Here is a 17,579-nt window from a genome sequence, read left to right on the forward strand (position 1 = left end):
ATTTAAGCGCGCAAAGGCAAATGGCAAACGTGTTCGACGCATCTCCAAGCGAGAAAGCTGGTCATCATTCCTTTCTTCTGTGAACTCTTATTCTGATTCTCACAAAGTATACAACAGAATAAGAGCACTCAAAGGAAATAACACTCTCCCAACATCCCTTGTCAGCACTAGTGGTGACTCTCTTGGACACCAAGCAGACTAGGGCAACACTTCGAATATGTATTCAGCTCAGCGCACTATACAGATTCTTTTTTGCGGCACAAGGTAACTGAAGAGAGGAAGCCTATATGTGATAAAAGACCGTGCACAGGAGGGTACAATAGCCCTTTCACCATGCAGGAGCTTAAGATTGCACTTGGCACATGTGGGAACACAGCACCAGGTCCTGACAGGGTCACATATGGAATGCTCAAACACCTGCATACGGGCACGCTTGAAACCCTACTTTGCCTGTATAATAAAATATGGGCCACAGGACGTTTTCCTAAAGCATGGAAGGAAGCGATCATTATCCCGATATTAAAACCCGGAAAAGAACCCACTCTTGCTGCCAGTTATCGGCCTATTGCTCTAACCAGCTGCTTATGCAAGCTTTTTGAAAAAATGGTAAATCGCCGCCTCCTACATTTCCTTGAATACAATGGTCTTCTTCATTCAAACCAAGCTGGTTTTAGAGCTGGGCGGTCAACTGCTGATCAGCTCATTGCATTCGAGTCTTATGCAAGGGATGCTTTTGTACATAAACAGCATTGTTTATCTGTCTTTTTCGATCTCGAAAAAGCATATGATACCACTTGGCGCTATGGTATCATCCGCGACCTCTTCTCTCTTGGCATCACAGGGAACATGTTGAATACAATTCGAAGTTACTTGTCTGAGCGGGCCTTCAAAGTTCGTGTTGGCAATGCATACTCAAAGCAGTACATACAGGAAAATGGTGTCCCTCAAGGTGGTGTTCTCAGCTGCACACTTTTCATAGTCAAAATGAACTCTTTAAAAAGTGTGTTGCCAAAAACCATTTCTTGCTCTGTATATGTTGATGACATCCAGATAAGCTTCAAATCTTGCAACTTGGCCATCTGTGAAAGACAGATTCAGCTAGGTGTTAACAAACTGTCCAGGTGGGCTGATGACAATGGGTTTAAATTTAACTCTGAAAAAAGTGTTTGTGTACTTTTCTCTAAGCAGCGTGGCGTCAGACCTGACCCCAACATTACACTGAATGGTCAGAGCCTTGCCTTTAAAAAGGAACATAAATTTCTTGGCGTAGTTGTTGACGAAAAACTCTCCTTCATTGCTCACATAAAACAGTTGCGACTGAAGTGTCTCAAAGCAATGAATCTGCTAAAAATTCTCTCTCACCGGTCATGGGGTACAGATCGCGACTGCCTTCTGAGCCTTCTGAATAGTGTAGTTCTATCACGCATAGACTATGGCTCGATGGTCTATGGGTCAGCATCATCCTCTGCACTAAAATTACTCGACCCCGTGCACCACCTCGGCCTTCGCCTCGCTACGGGCGCTTTTCGAACTAGCCCAATTGCTAGCCTTTATGTCGAGGCGAACCGATGGTCACTGCAACGAAGGAGAGAATTTTCTTGTGTAACTTATGCTATGAAGGTACTATGCCAACTGAACCATCCATGTCACCGCCTCCTGCTCGACAAAACTAGCACAGCACTCTTCTCAAGAAAACCATCTCTAACACCGCCATATCCAGTCAGAGTTGCCCGCATATTGAACAACTGGACATTCCGATTAACAGCCTTCATACAACTTCACCAAAAGACTTAATTGCCCCTTGGGAAATGCATGCTGTTAATTGTGGCCTGTCGTTTCTTGCAGTGGGGAAGCACGCATCCTCTATTGCCATACAGCGGCACTTCATGTTACTTCAGGCGAAGTACACTTGTGATGAATATTACACCGATGCTTCGAAGTCTGCTCAAGTGTCCTGTGCAGCACATGGACCACACTTTTCACTTTCAAAAACACTGAACAGACATACAAGTATATTTACCGCTGAATGCCATGGAATCCTGCTAGCTGTGAGACACATTATAGAAAAGAAAATACAGATATCGATCATCTACACAGACTCCCTCAGTGTTTTAATGTCCCTATCCTTTCGAAAGTGGCACAATAAGAACCCAGACCTGAATTCCCTTTATAACTCCCTTATGTCTGCCCATAAACTAGAACTTAATATTACACTGTGTTGGGTGCCAGGCCACCGCTGTATACCAGGAAACGAGGCAGCAGATAGGCTTGCTGCATCAGCTGCCCTTCGAAACACTACAGACACTGACAACATATCATATCAGGATCTCAAGCCTCACATCAAAAACACGATCAGACAACAATGGCAAGAGGAGTGGGACATGGCAACGGAGAATAAACTACACACAATAAAACCAAGGATAGGCAGATACACTACAGAAAAACGAAACAGATTCAAAGAAGTAGCTCTGTGCAGGATGAGAATAGGTCACACATACATAACACATTCATATCTTTTAATGAACTCTCCTGCACCACGTTGTTCGAGATGTGGTTGCCGGCTCACAGTACTCCATATTTTAATAGAATGTCAAAGACTGGAACAGCAGAGGAGACGTCACTTCCCTGAATTATACACGAAACAAATACCGCCACATCCATCCATCTTTCTTGGCGACCATCCAATGTTTCCTTTAGAAAGACTTTTTAAATATTTATTAAAAGTAGGCTTTTTATACGGAGTCATTTATCAACATGGGCGTCAGCCCATTTCTTTTAATTAAATGTCTTTCTTTTAAAGAAATTGTTGCTGAGGCAACTTATTCTTTTAACACGTACATTTCACCCTTTCAGTTTTACTCAGACCACTAAACACCTTAACTCAATGTTTTTAGGCCCTATACACCACTGCTTTTAGACTACACACTCCGGAAAAACTTTTAGGCCCTATACACCATCGTATTTAAGTACTTCATTAAATACCTCACCTCGGACATTTTATTAAATTCAGTTGTGACTTCACCTTGTGTTTTGGCGCTCTTTGGCCAAAGATGCCCTTGCGCCATAAAAAATCAGTCCATCATCAACCACGCCTTTTCGCTCTTGACGTCGGAAAAGGTCTGTCATAAAAGTTTACGTTATTTAAGATGGTCTTGGGCATGCAGAACTGCTTTAATGTATGAAAAGTCTGTTCGCAATAAGTACAATAGAGTAATGTAACCGAACCAAGACGAAAAAATAAATTTAAATACAAGCTGCAGTAAAAACCGGAGTAAAGAACAAAGATAGAATGAAAAGTACAAAATATTGTTTGAACGACATGTGGCGCGACGCTGCTGGCAGTAAAAAAAGAAACTCGCAGAGGAAATTTATCTGAAATAGTACCCGGTCTTAATCCCCTATTCCTGAATTTGCGTCTCTGATTCACTCATGCTGATAGTTATTAGGAGGAAAACGTTAATAAACGGGTGAATAAATAATTATATAGTTCATATAGGAGAAGCAGGGGCATGTGTGATCGCGAGGTGTAACCAGTGCACTTACAGGAGGCATTAATGACGGCCCCATTATTTAGTCTGCAGAAATTAGTTCCAATGCTTTAGTGAAAAAAGATGTTCTATGAGCGGTGTATATCGCATAGCAGAAATAGCTTGCTATGGTTGTTATCGTACTTCTAACCCAGGAGCCAGATTTCGCACCAAATCCGCATATTTACTGATTCTCCGAATTCCCTCCAAACAGTGCAAGTAGTGCCCCCAGACCTACACCGTACTCCACGCGCGCAGGCAATGGCCAGCGGTGCCCGTATTCACAAGGCGCCTCGTAACTTAAACCACGAACGGCCGCGCCGAACCCGATCCGTCGAACCAACACCTCGTCATCTCTTCCTCAATACTAGCCAGCACGTACCTTTCAGAAGCCTGCTTGTTTCTTTTGCGTAATCGAGGTTCGTATTAGGCTAGCGAGGCCGGCTGGCGTGCTGCAACCAGCCGGATGCGTACGAGTCCGCTGAGTTTTAGCGAGCTCCCTGGATGCCAGTGCGCTGATAGACATTCTTATACTTTTTGCCCGTGCCTCGTTTTGCCCGTACCCATATCCTTCTCGCTATCAGTCTCAGATATTTATTTGTTTGATTGTTCAACTCCGTTGTGTGCCGTGGGGTGCCAGCGCCGGGATCGCTACGATGCCATCAGAAAGGCGAGGGCACCCCTATCGGCCAGTCTTGTACCTATCTCACATTTTCGGGGAGTTTTATGACCAGTAAAGTATTGCACTGGGATGCAGCTATACAAAAAGTTCTTTACAGGGAAACGTCTTGTCGTAGCCTTGTCCCCTTTTGCTATGTGCGTTTTCTCTATAGTGACGGGTGATTCCTCGAGCAGACTTTGATGGAGGCAAGTCCAAGAGCGTTCTTGTATCCGAAATGACGCTGGAGTGGACGCGAAGCTGTATTCCCCATTTGATGTGGAGAACGTAGAGCGTCAGGTGAAGGCGAATTTGATTTTTCACTCGCAGGTTTTGCCGCATACTTCCGCTTTATAAAGTTGACTGGAATCTGTATGACAGCAGTTCACGTTAAAGATAGTGGCCGGATTTTACTAAAGTGGTTTCGAAGGTTAACATTTTGTAAAGGGAGCGTATTTTTGTACAGTCGTATGCGGCAGTCGACGCCCTGTAACTTTCACTTATTACAGCCTAGGAGAAGCAACCATTAAAGTGAGGTATCTTGATAAACTTGTGCTGTAGCTTTGGCTCGTCGAACACTGCATCATGCTTTAAACTGCAAGGAGATTGGTGCTCCAATGTGACTGTTTAAACCCACCGACATCGACACCCTTCTGGTTTTAGTACACGGCAGTTCACTAGCGTCATCCGGAGTGACGCTTTTCTAGGTTGGCAGTGTACAAAGAATCGGCGGAAATGTGGCGACATAATTTGGCGACATAATTTGGCTAATGCTAACGAATGATAGTTTAGAGTACCAAAGCCCTGCTCTCCTTCAGACTACTCAGGCTTGTCAGGATGTGACGAGAGCTCGCACAATCTTCTTGGTGAGAGCCCGGACATATAATCTTGTTAATTTGGGGATCCGTCAGCCATGGTAGAATACACAGAATTGAACAGCCTCACTTTAGCTCAGTTAGGGGCACCATACGCTATTATCGGAGGTTGTTGGTTTCAATCCCAATAGCGCCATGTTGTTTCTTCATCTAGGTTGTGCTTTATCCTCAAATCACTACAGCGTTCACCTCTATTGACTATAGTGCACGTCACGAGCAGAAATTAAAGAAAAAAGTATGGTGAATAATATAGGCTATTAGGAAACAATAAGGGCAAACAACAAATGTGAACCCATTTCTTTCACTTTTCAATGCATCGAAATCCAGTAAACTATATTTCAAGAAGGCGTTGCTGACAGTCTTCATACTTTTCAGTTCCCGCACCTTGTCGGGAAATCTGTTAAACATTGCAGGCACACAATAAATTCATAATACCATTATAGGGCCCAGTAAATATAACAACTTCGGCCAGGATTCATATGCTGTCAATAAATTTTTAATACTAACAGTTATTATTCTTTGTTGTAAGAATATTGCAATGCCGGGTAACCGGATGGCGTTTGCCATGGGAAGAATATGAAATGTGGGAACAATACGAAAAGATATAGAGCTTATCTTTTTGAAGAGCTTTGTAGAGCAAGTTGAGTGTGCATTTGGTGACCTAGACGATGTATAGCGATGCAAATTTGCGATTGCGCTGACTATGGCGGTATTGAGTACTACCAGATCATATGCGGCATTTTTTGGTCTTTTCTTTAGCTCATTAAATTTTTTCTCCTTTGATAGACACATTCGCAGATACGATGCTTTTATGCACTAAGGTCAGCGCTACTTTAACTTTGTCCTCTTTTTAATCCGAGCATTCAACTGAGTAGGGAAACACGCTTTCGCTTTCCGCATTGCCAGGACAAAACCATTTGCCGTCACTTGTACTAGGCAATAATTTTATTTGGCATCACCTTTCCCGGCCATGCGAGGACAACCAAACAAGACGAAACTGCGGTGAGAGCAGCGCACAAATGATATCAGGAGAAAAATATCAAAAAACGGACCCTGCATGCAGCACGAGTTACAGAGTAGCAGTTCAGAGAGCAAAATTGTATTGGAGTTCAGTGTCGCCAGTTGTCACGAATTATTTACGCCAGTTCTTAGTAGATCACTATGGTCTTACCTGTTTTCTCTTTCAAAGCTTTTCATCTGGTCAGCGGCTTCTTACCGCACCCTTATGAAAGGTAGCAAACATAATTAGGCGCGTCAAACTATTTATGGCAGCGTACGTTAGACTTTTTGTAAAGCGCCAGACCCTGTGTTCTTTCAATGTGTTTGTGTATGTATATGAGGACCATCTTGCCAATAGCTAATTATGATTTCTGCGTTTGTGCTACTTCAGAGAAATGGACCTTTTTCTAGAAGAGTGGTGCGGGCCCAGCTATCGCTTGTTCTAGGCGCGTTGTGGGTGCTACTGGCTCTGTTCACCTTGAAGAGCTTCATGCTACCTAAAAAAAAAAAAAACTCGTAACCTACTCACTCTTCGTAGGTCACTTTCTTTCTTCTGGGATCACATTTTAGTCGATTACATGAACCTGTCATCCGCGTCTCTTTTTTGAAGAAATAGTCATTGTATTGGCAGGTTCCATCTGGAAATATATTTTCATGTTAGCTGAGCAAAAAATACTTTCAATAATGGTTTCATGTAATAAATGTTGTGTTCCTACTTTTAAAACCTTGAAAGCAATAGTGACTGACAGCCATGACTTTTCTTGAAAAATAAAAACTTTCTAATGGGTAATTGCTATTAAGCTTACCCCATCAGTTTGGCCCAAACTGCACATCGTACCTAGAACGCCAGACTTACGTTTTACATACGCATTCGGGAAGAATCGCTGTTGGATCGTATTTTAGTCACATGCGATGTAGACAGATTGCCACTTTTGTCAAAGAGCGAGAGTAAAAGAATGTGATAAGCGGTTACTGCTACCACTCAACATTCATTCTGTCATCTCAAGGCCTCTTGTGAGCAACGTCGGGTGGAAAATCAGTGCCAGCATGAAAACTTTCCTTTTGCATGAACATAGTCGGATAGAGATATCTAATAGGGGAGCAATTACTCATTGACATCCATCCAAACGCGACCATACGGCCACAAAGAAAAGCTATACAGTTCTCTCAGGAACTTCGTAGTTAAGGAAAAATTTGTCCTGGTCCGGGGATCAAACCCGGGACCACCGCCCAGATAAACTGGACGCGGTCTTTATGGGAAGACGATCCGAGTAATTGCACACTAGCGTGAGGGCGAAAAAGAAAGATCTACCCCATATATTTGGCTCTTTGTGCAAGAATGCCTATTCTACTTGATTTCGAACAGGATATTTTTAACAGGCATTTCTTGTCTCGTTTGTTTTGTTCTCTTGCTATGTCTTGAGGTTACATGTAACATTTTTATTTCTGCCGCTATCTGCGTCATAACCAATTTAAGCTCTATCTTTTTCGTCAGCTTTCATGGGCTGGCTACAGTAGTGCGTATGAATAATGTAATGCTAATATAGATTCATAACGCGAGAGCTTTGAACACCCCGCTTTTCTGAAAATCCATCTGTCGGTCGCGAGCTATGTCGGAGCCCGGAAGGGCGCCCGCATTCCGAGCTACAAATTACGGTCATGCCTCTGGCAGGCCAAAAATTTGTTTGTGAGTTTGTTGAGTAACTTCATGAGATCGCTTGATATGATAACATGGCAGGAGCTGCCATCCAGGACACCTTATTTAAAACGCGGGTAGAACATCCCATGTCTGCTGGAAGTTGGACCGTACACACCAATAAGCAACGCATGCAGGTTCGTACGATTTGGGTGTAGTGGGCCTTGGTGCGTATGTAGGTTGTCTCTAGCATAAATAACGTGGTAGCATATGTATGCATGCTAGTTGAGTTTACAGAGGTGGAAAGTGAAACTTGGTTATTATGCGGGTCTCAAAAACGCATACGCTAAACAGGAGAAGCAACAGTCCAGTGGAAGGGATTCCTTGAGGCTGTCTGGCCCTGCGTTCAAAAGGCAGAGCTCAAAAGACCAACAGCCGCTTTTTTGATCAATGCCGATAAACTTCTATCATCTTAAAAATCCTGCCAGATACACTGCGTCACTAAAACTAATGTTGTTAATTTCTAGATAATAAATCAAAAGACTTTTATTTCAGCACAAGGTGAACGAGTGTTCGGGATCAAGATTACTAGGCGCCGTGGGGAAGAATATTTTTACCTTCGTGTCATTAGCATTCGCAGCAATTGCACTTCTCATGATAAATTTTTTTTGCATGAACGAAATAGCATGACAAGTTAGCCTGATTCTAAAAATAAAAGGCTGGCTTGCAGATCTCAAGCGTACTATGCACAGTCAGGCATAGTAGGTGAAGTCTTTTTGCAGGGTTTGTGGTTCTCGTGTAAACATTTAGGGGAAAGTTGTGAGTGACCTATCTCAAACAGAGCGAGCAGGCAGCCTATTCTGGAACCATATGGCACTTACGTTTCCCCGGAGGTTACAAACGCCAGTATTTTTCGGTGCAGTGCAGACGTTTTTGGAATTGTTTGAAAAATGAAAGCAGTTTACACTTTTCACTTTAGAGCAGCGCCCGAATTTCGCAAGTAGATTCGGCTGAGCGCTGTATATTGTGTCCGAGATATTTTCAAGACTCGTTTCTCTTGTTTTTTCTTTGTTGGCGTATTTCCGCAACGGAAGCGCGGCAAACTATATGAGCGTTTTATGCTGCATTAAAAGTCATCTAATTTTTTATATGGTTGCTAGAATGCAACTGTCGCAAAAAATTGTTATTTATTCATTTCCTACCTATTTGAAAGTCACTGTGCGGATATAAACACGATCGCGAATTCCATGGTATCTCACTGCATCGTAAAATTCCATAGAAACGATTCCTTTTGCATCTTTCCCGCACCATCCGCACTTTATGCGTTATTTGTTCCCGCTTGAAACAACGTGGTCACAAATTAACTTGTTAAAGTTTAATTTCGAAATATCGCCACTCAGGCCTCATGCTTCGTGATATTTGAAATAGCTCCAAACGGAAACCGCATGCAATCAGGAAGGTGCAGAACTCGTGGGCGTGAAAAGAGCAGTTCAGTAGCAAGAAAACTTTTTTAAAATCATTGGCATTGACTCGCGCTGCCATATGGATTTCCTAAATACAACGGTTAATAAAACTGTTTTCTTTGCATCCCTCTTGAGCCAAAGAATAAAGCAGCCCTCCACATTCACTTCAAGAACTACACCTCAAAAATAACAGCTCGTTTCCTCTATATAGTTAGATAAAAACTCTACATAAAGAGTGGTAGATGTGAATAGCCTTGCTTTCTGCCTTTGGGGATCAGTTTGCTTCGCGTTTAAGGTGGCATGGTGAGTAAACTTTGTAGATGCTAGCAAAGCCGGCCTTTTTTTTGTAAACAAGTTGTTCTAAATCGGTTGACGCCATACTAAACATTTTTTCGTCAGCTCTGCAACTCGTAAAGGCCGTGTTTCAGTGAAATTGCCCAGTTTTTAGGACACGTTCACAAAAACGACATATTCCAGCTTGATATTCTACTCGTTGTTCCTATCGAATCGTGCCAAAAGATGGTATACTTGATTGTTGTGTTAATATAGGAGCTTTATATCTTACTGGCGTTTTTACTGCAGAGCACCACATTCTTAAGATTGTTTTCAAAAGCGCTGAAAGTATTACCTGGTAACAGTTTTACTGAAAAGTCGTTTGTTGCCGCCCAACAGAGTTGGAGAGCAAAACACCAGATAGGCACTTTCTTCAACACCGAACTCAAGTAGATTCTACGAAGACGCCGTCAAAGGTCTGAAATGAACAATAAATTTTAATAAGCGACGTTTTGGCACGCCTCCGTAGAGATTCACTCAGAAAGCCCGCTAATAGACGATTCTTATTGTCCCCAAATTTTATCAGTGAAAGTTTACGCGCGAACCTATACTTTTATGATTTTAGAGTATAGGCCGTATGGCGAAAGATGCAATGGCACGAAGCATTGAAATATCTACTCTAGGGAAACATGCACAAGGAAGCAAATGCATGGCAGCGTATTTAGCGGCTTTGAAAACACTTCAAATCCCAAAATGACCGCGCAGGGGTCAGACACATTGTATTAATTGATATGCGAAATCCACATTTGAACGCATATTCACTGAGGCAGCAAAGCCCGTTATGACCTGCATCAGGGCTTAGAAAGGCGTTTGTGCTAGGCTTCTGATTACAAAACCACAACTTAGCACATTCGCACAATTGAAGGATATGGAAGTAGGCGAATACAATGAATGAGCAGTAAAAAAACTGATCATCTCCGCCTTTGAGACCGGTCATGCTAAAGAATCAGCTTGCTATAGTCGCTAAAACGATGGCTTGAGGCCACAATTTCAACGCTCCCTTATTATTCATTTCTAGCAAGCAGAAAGCACTCAAGAAGCCGTCTAGACGCACTCTTTGCGTTCCATTTAAACAAAAAAAAAGCAGCGCAACAAATAAGACAACAGAGAAGACGGGACGAGCGCTGACTATCAACTGAAGATTTTATTGAAAAGAACACAGATATATACTCAATTTATAACCAAGAGCATGTATCAGCAGTACTAGCAGCACCGATACCTGATAACTTGAATCATACCGATCAAGATACCGCAGCTGACAGTCATGAACGAGAACTGATGGGGCGCTAACGCATGTGTCGCGGTTTTTGTGAATATGAAGTGCTTCGCTGATTTCGCTGGTTTGTTTACCGTGGTGCTTGTACAGAATCTTAGTATCTTTAAAGAACGGACTACGTGGTTCTGCATTAGAATAAAGAGGGTTACGGTGGCATTCTTCGTAGTGCAAGGCCAAGTTCGAGGAAGGGTGCCCCATGCAAAGAAGTATTGTGCAGCTTTCAAGAGTTGGAATATTTTGAAGAATAGTCTTTGACTGCCTTTGCAAGTGTCGTCCGAAAGAAAAGAGCCCAGGCCCTCGTTCGAACAAGACTTCAACTCCCTAACGAGCCTGTCCTGGTTTACGGTGAGGAGATGGAGCGCTTTTTTCGTCGCGCCGACCCTAACATGACCAAAGATGAGAACGTGAAATTTTTAATGCTAGGCGATAAAGAATCTCTTTGTGTAGAGCTGGTCAGAAATCTGCCAAAAACCGTGGCGGAATTTTAAACGGAAGCGTCTACCATCGAGAAGGCATTGCAAACCAGGATGCGCCACTACTAGCTACCACTTTGCGACTAATTCAATTTGAAATTGAATTTAGACCCTCAAAACGATGATGGACACCAGTATCGACAGCTCAAGCCGGTCTACACAAGCCCCTACAGCAGCGCATCTGCGAGCGGAGTGAGCCTTCGGGACCTCAACTGGCATATCGTGCAAGAATTCCGCCGGTTGGCGCCACCATCCCAACAACCCCACGTGGCGACGCTCGAAGATGTTGTTTATGAAGAAGTCAAGCAGGCACTGGGTGTTCCTCAAGCGACGGCTCCGACTGTTCCAGTGCAAGAAGCAGCAGCCATGAACTATGCTGCAGCTGCGTCGTCCTGCACCCCGACGTGACCTGCCTGGACCTCGTCGCTACCGTCCTGTTCCTAAAACCCGCCCCTTGGCCCCCGCTCGTCAAGCTTACCAATGACCTGCAAGCCCTAAGAAATGCGACGCCTGAAGGACGTCTAATAACCGACCACTATGCTTCCACTTCGGCGAGGCCGCGCACATCCTACGCCCCGGCCCTTAAAGACGCATACGCCTGCGCGGCTTCGCCATTGACGCACCACGACTCCGTCCTGGCGAGCGAGCACAAGAAATCGACGACTTCCTCCGGAGGGGAGAGGACGCGTCGCCAAGTCGTCTGTCACACTCACCCTCACCGTTCAGGGCCCGTTTTGCGTCTCCAGGCCAGAGCTACGTGCTAGGAAGGTCCCTTATCCCGCACAAGGGAAACTAATAGTGCAACCTTTAGAGGTAGGGTTGCTCAACGGCGAAAAGGCGACGATCCTCCGCCGCCAACGACGACTGCTGGAGTGCAAACCGATATCGTCGCCCAGCGAATTACCAAGGGTATGTATGCCCCGGCCGTGACCTTAAGAAACGACGGAGCCGAGATCGAACACGAAGGCCCACGTGCAATGTTAGGACGCGCACAAGCGACCTTGAAGTTGCTGTCGATGGCCGCAGAGTCATTGCCCTAGAAGACACCGGATCTGACTATTCAGTCATCAATGGACTGTTAGCCTCCCAGCTTAGCATTATTACGGCCGCTTGAGATGCACCGCAAGGGTAACCGTAAATGGGCGTACTTACCCCACCAGCGTTGGGGTCCTACAGCAATGTTCCCACGACGTGATTTTAAGCATGGACAGCATGAACATATTGTTACATATATGCCCTGCGTCGCTGAATGTTGATGAAGAGGACGATCAACAGTAGGACGCGAAAGGAAGACGAAGCTGAAGAAACCGTTGAGATTTGCCTGAGTTCGGTATTCAGTGCCTCGGTGTTTGGTGTTTAGTGTACCCACACCGCTTGCCCTCAACCACGATCGGCCAAGTATTGGGTTGCTGGTTCCGGTTTTGTCTTTCCCCTGTGCTTCTTTTGTTCTCTGTTGACTAACGCACGCGGTGACATTGTAAATTTAAGGTAATGTCGACGCAGTCCCCGGCCAAGGGCGCTCCCCTCGGTCGGCTTCCCTCCTGACCGATGATCTGCCCTTGGAAGGTTTTCAGAGCTGCGGTGTCCGCAACATCCCTGTGGCACTCGTACCTAAGGATGGGGGCACCATTAAAATGAACAACCCAGGAGCTGTTCGAGCTGCCCTTCAAGAAATCACTTCCTTCTACGAAGGAATAGCCGAGGTGCGCCAATTTGGTCGCGGCGGGATTCTTTGGCGTTGACCAGACCTGTCATGTTTTGACCTGCTAAAATTCTCTAATTTTGCCTCTCATCAGGTAAGCAGTTTTATCCCTTCACACTTGGCCTGCACAAAAGGTCTAGTCCGAGGTGTAGATTCCTTATTAAGTGCACAAGAAACCCTTGACCTTCATCCGCGGCCGGCGTTGTTGGGGTCTATCGCTGTACCCGGGAGGTCAATAATGTTCGTGTGCCGACAGAATCGGTTATTGCTACATTTGCAGGCGCAGTCTGTCCATCGGAGATTAAAGCGCGGCCTTTAATATTCAGAGTAGATCCCCTACCATCAAAGCCTCTGCAGTGCAACAACTGCTGGCGTTATGGACATACTACAGGCGGTTGCGAATCCACTTTGCGGTGCTGCAAATGCGGTGATGCCCATAAAGCACACTTATGCTCTGATCAAATTGTCAAATGTTGTCTTTGCGGCGGACTTCACTCAGCAAATTCTTTGGAATGTCCTTCTAGAGCGCATGAAATGAAAATTCTGGAGATTATTGACCGCAAACGTTGCTCGAGGTGTGAGGCAATTCAAGAAATTAAAGACAGATCTCATGGGTATGCAGGTGTGTCAGCCCGTTCAGGAGCATCATTAGATTCCACGATGTCTAAAACTATAATAACTGCTGTGGAAGCAACCATGACCAAAGTGGTGGATAGGATTGTGACAATAATCACAGAATGCATATCCAACGTTCTGGCACCTTACATTTCTCAGACTCTGCAAACTGCTATGGTTTCTCCTACGGCACCTGGGCATTCACTATCAGTGCAGACTCATTAGCTGCAATGTCTTGTTCGCAAAATGAGTCTCTTTCGGCATCACCTATGCAAAACTCCCACACGTCAGACGAGGCTCATGATGCAGATATGGGAGAGACAGATACGCGAATTCTAAAATGCAGTGGATCCCCGTTGTCAAACCCGTCATCACCTCGCCCACAAGCAAAATAGAAAAAGCAACAGTTAGGCTCTAAACCGAAGGAAAACATTTTGGGGCAGGCTGTTGCTGCTGCCCGGATTACATAACCATAGGAAAGTTAAAAGTTCTTCAGTGGAACTGTAGATCTCTTCTTTCAGCTACTACAGATTTAGTTTATCTTTCTTTAAAACATAATCCAGTAATAATCGTTTTGCAAGAAACTTGGCTTACAACTGAAAAACATTTTCACTTACAAAATTATCGATCATTCCGACAAGATCGGCAGTCAAGAGGTGGTGGGTTACTAATTCTAGTTTCTTCAAAATTTTGTCATAGGGCTAAGATTTCTTTTCAATATTCTACTTTAGATTCTGAATTATTGGCTTTAGAGTTTGAAATTCCAGGGTTCAATCCATTTACATTAGCGAATGTTTATTTCCCTCATGGTGTTCAGGACACCAGATCTCTAGACCACCTACTAGTTAATTGTCAAAATTCGGTTATTTTGGCTGGAGATTTTAATTCGCACCATGTTTCGTGGGGTTACAAGACGGATCCCTGCGGCAAGCGTCTGTGGGATTGGCTTTCAGACAATAACCTTAACTGCATGAATTCTGGCTTACCAACTTTTGTACGTGCTCACAGTCAATCTGTGATAGATTTAACTTTTTCCAGCACTAGTGTTTCTACAGTAAATTGGTCGACAATTTATGGTGGTACCTCTAGCGACCATATACCTATTGTTTTTGAGGTTAACTGCTGCTTAACTCCGCCGACATCTCAGTTGAGATCATACGTAAATTATAACCAGTTTCACTCATTTTTGATTTCGTCTCTTGAGTCAGTGGTTGAGGCTACGGAAGAGTTAAAATCGCAAACATTATGCCAGGCCATTGCATCCTGTCGTAAGAAGTGCGAATTCTTAGTACGTGCATCTAAAGGCAATACATCAACAAAATGGTGGAATGCCGATTATTCGCGCGATTATAGAAGAAGAAAGGCTGCATGGAAGAAGCTCCTTCACAATCAGTGCCCCAAAAATTGGCATGATTATAATTTTTTTGCAGCCACATTTAACCGCACAGTCGCACAAGCGAAAGATAATTATGATACTGAGTATTTCAACTACCTTTCACAATCTAATAACCGACGTGCACTTTTCAGGTTTTTAAAATCACGGAAAAAGATTCCTGTCTCAGAAAATTTACCCTTATGTGTTTCGACTCCTAAAGAAGCGCTTAAAACAGTGGAAAACATCACTAAAGGTTTAGAATAGCGTTCTTTGTCAACACTTCCCAAATCGCCTATGTTTGTAGGCCCAGTATATACGATTAAGGATGTCCCTAAAATTACATTCTCTCAGCTTTCTTCGATTGTAATGACATTGCCAACTGCTGCGCCTGGCCCTGATGGAGTAACGTCAAAAATGTTACAGATCCTCTTTGAGGTGTCTCCAAATTCCTTTTTAGAATTGGTAAATTACTCAATAATTCATTCTTGGATACCTGGTGACTGGAAACTAGCCAAAGTGATTCCTTTACGGAAACATATTGGTGGTGGCTATACTTTGGACAATATCAGACCAATATCTTTAACATTAAACTTGGTAAAATTAATTGAAAGGGTCGTACTCAAACGGGTTACCGAGTGTGTCGAACAAAAACATATTCTTAGTCCCTGTCAAATCGGATTTCGAGCAAAATTTTCAATATGGAATGCACATACCGATCTTGAGAGTCGAATTCTTCTTGCGCGGCGCAAAAAAATGCATGCTGCACTGGTGACTCTCGATATAGAGAAGGCTTATGATAGTGTAGAGCCCCAAGTTTTATTGCACAGATTAGAATCTCTACATTTTCCACAATACTTAATTGATTGGATATCTACATTCCTACAAAACACACAATTTTACTGTTCATTGAATGGAGTGCATTCTGGCAAATATCAACAAACCAGAGGTGTCCCTCAATGGGCAGTTCTCTCGCCCGTGCTCTTTAACATTTTAATGAGTTCAATTCCCACTCATCAGGAGGTTCGCACGTATGTCTATGCGGATGACATCGCATTCTTTACGGCTGCACCTGACATTCAATCCCTCAACAGGCGCCTGCAATCGTACCTAAGCTCCATTCAAAATTGGTTATGTGACTTAAGATTTACAATAAACGTTACAAAGTGCGCGTTCCTTGTTTCCCAAATTCAGGATCCGCTAAATCTTTCTCTAACATTTAAGCAGGAAATGATTCCTCAGGTTAAGTCTTTGAAATATCTAGGGGTGATTTACGATGACCATCTGGCATGGAGGGATCACATTGAGCATGTTGCAGCGAAGGGGGCACGTGCTGTGGGTATGTTGCGCAGGTTAAGCAATCCAAAATCTGGGATGCGGCGAGACGCACTTTTAATGATTTATGTTATGTATGTCCGCCCAATTATAGAATTTGGATCTGTGTTATTCTCTGGCTCACCTACTTACAAAATTTGTCCGCTTGTTCTTTTAGAGCGGAAAGCGCTTAGATTATGCCTTGGGCTCCCCAAATTTGTGGCTAACAATGTATTATACCTTGAAGCCCGAATACCACCGTTCTTAACTAGATTACAATTCTTGACTGTCCAGACGTATCTAAAAATATATGAATCACAATTCCACCGCTCCATATCAATTTTTTGTTGCGAGCCAGACTCCTTTTTTGGAGTCGGATGGCCTCGGTTTCATACCCCGCAGGTAATTCTAGTGCAAAATCTGTTACAACCTTTGCACGTAGTCCTTTCTAACATCCTTCCAACAAAAGTAAGTGCATTGTCGGTTCAAATTGTCTATGATGACATTTTCTCAAATAATGCAAAACACTTATCACCTCACATTTTAAATGGATGATTAGAAGATCATTTACAAAGTCTTCCCGTTAGCATAAGGATAGCAACGGATGCATCTCAATTTATTGAAAAAGCCGGCGTTGGAATATACTGTCCGCTTTTAGACTGGGCTTTTTCAGTCCGTCTTCCGGATTTTACTCCAATTTTCCAGGCGCAGTTGCTGGCGGTGGTGCTTGCTCTGCGCAAACTAGACCCAACATACTCAACAGTGGCTGTAATTACAGACTCTTATTCCTTGTGCTTGTCGCTTTCTTCGAATATGGATTCGCCAATTTTAAACACCTTTCTTTCATTGCTCCCCTTACATTTGAGCCTCATACATATAGTGTGGGTACCAGGACACAGCAATGTGACAGCCAATGAGGTTGCTGACAGACTAGCTACAAATTCTCTGAATGGCCCTGTATTGCCCATCCTCCCGGCAACAGCGTACATAAAAGCCGCACGATTTCGGCGGCGTGCCTTATTAAGCACGCAGTCTGGATCTGTTTTATCATCGGATGACTACCTGCATCTCAAGTATTCCTGGAATAGGAAATCATGTCAATCAAGACATACTGAGGTCTCTCTAACCAGGCTATGCTGTCGTATTCCGCCCCTAAATTTCTATATGCACAGGTCTGGTTTGGCGCTTTCTCCTGTCTGCGCATTCTGCGGGGAACCGGAAACAATAGATCATTTCTTGATATTTTGCCGCCGTTTTACCATGATGAGAAAACGGTATTCAGAGAAGCCGTTACAACAGCTGGGTCTTAATTTGAGCAGCCAAATTTTATTATCGT

At 43.7% G+C, this 17,579-nt stretch overlaps 1 long non-coding RNA gene across 3 annotated transcripts in view; it reads right to left on the bottom strand.

Annotated features, from left to right (window-relative positions):
- LOC146180504 (uncharacterized) overlaps positions 1-17,579 on the bottom strand; it is a 75,027-nt gene that overhangs the window by 43,787 nt on the left and 13,661 nt on the right. For all 3 annotated transcript variants that reach the window (XR_014700370.1, XR_014700371.1, XR_014700369.1), the window contains exons 2-3: positions 9,787-9,909; positions 6,589-6,697 (exon numbers count right to left, since the gene is read on the bottom strand). This is a non-coding gene — a long non-coding RNA (uncharacterized LOC146180504). The remainder of the gene's footprint in view (positions 1-6,588; positions 6,698-9,786; positions 9,910-17,579) is intronic.

The sequence above is a fragment of the Amblyomma maculatum genome, chromosome 8, assembly GCF_055883805.1.
Source record: "Amblyomma maculatum isolate TAMU_Amacu chromosome 8, ASM5588380v1, whole genome shotgun sequence".
Classification (NCBI taxonomy): domain Eukaryota; kingdom Metazoa; phylum Arthropoda; class Arachnida; order Ixodida; family Ixodidae; genus Amblyomma; species Amblyomma maculatum.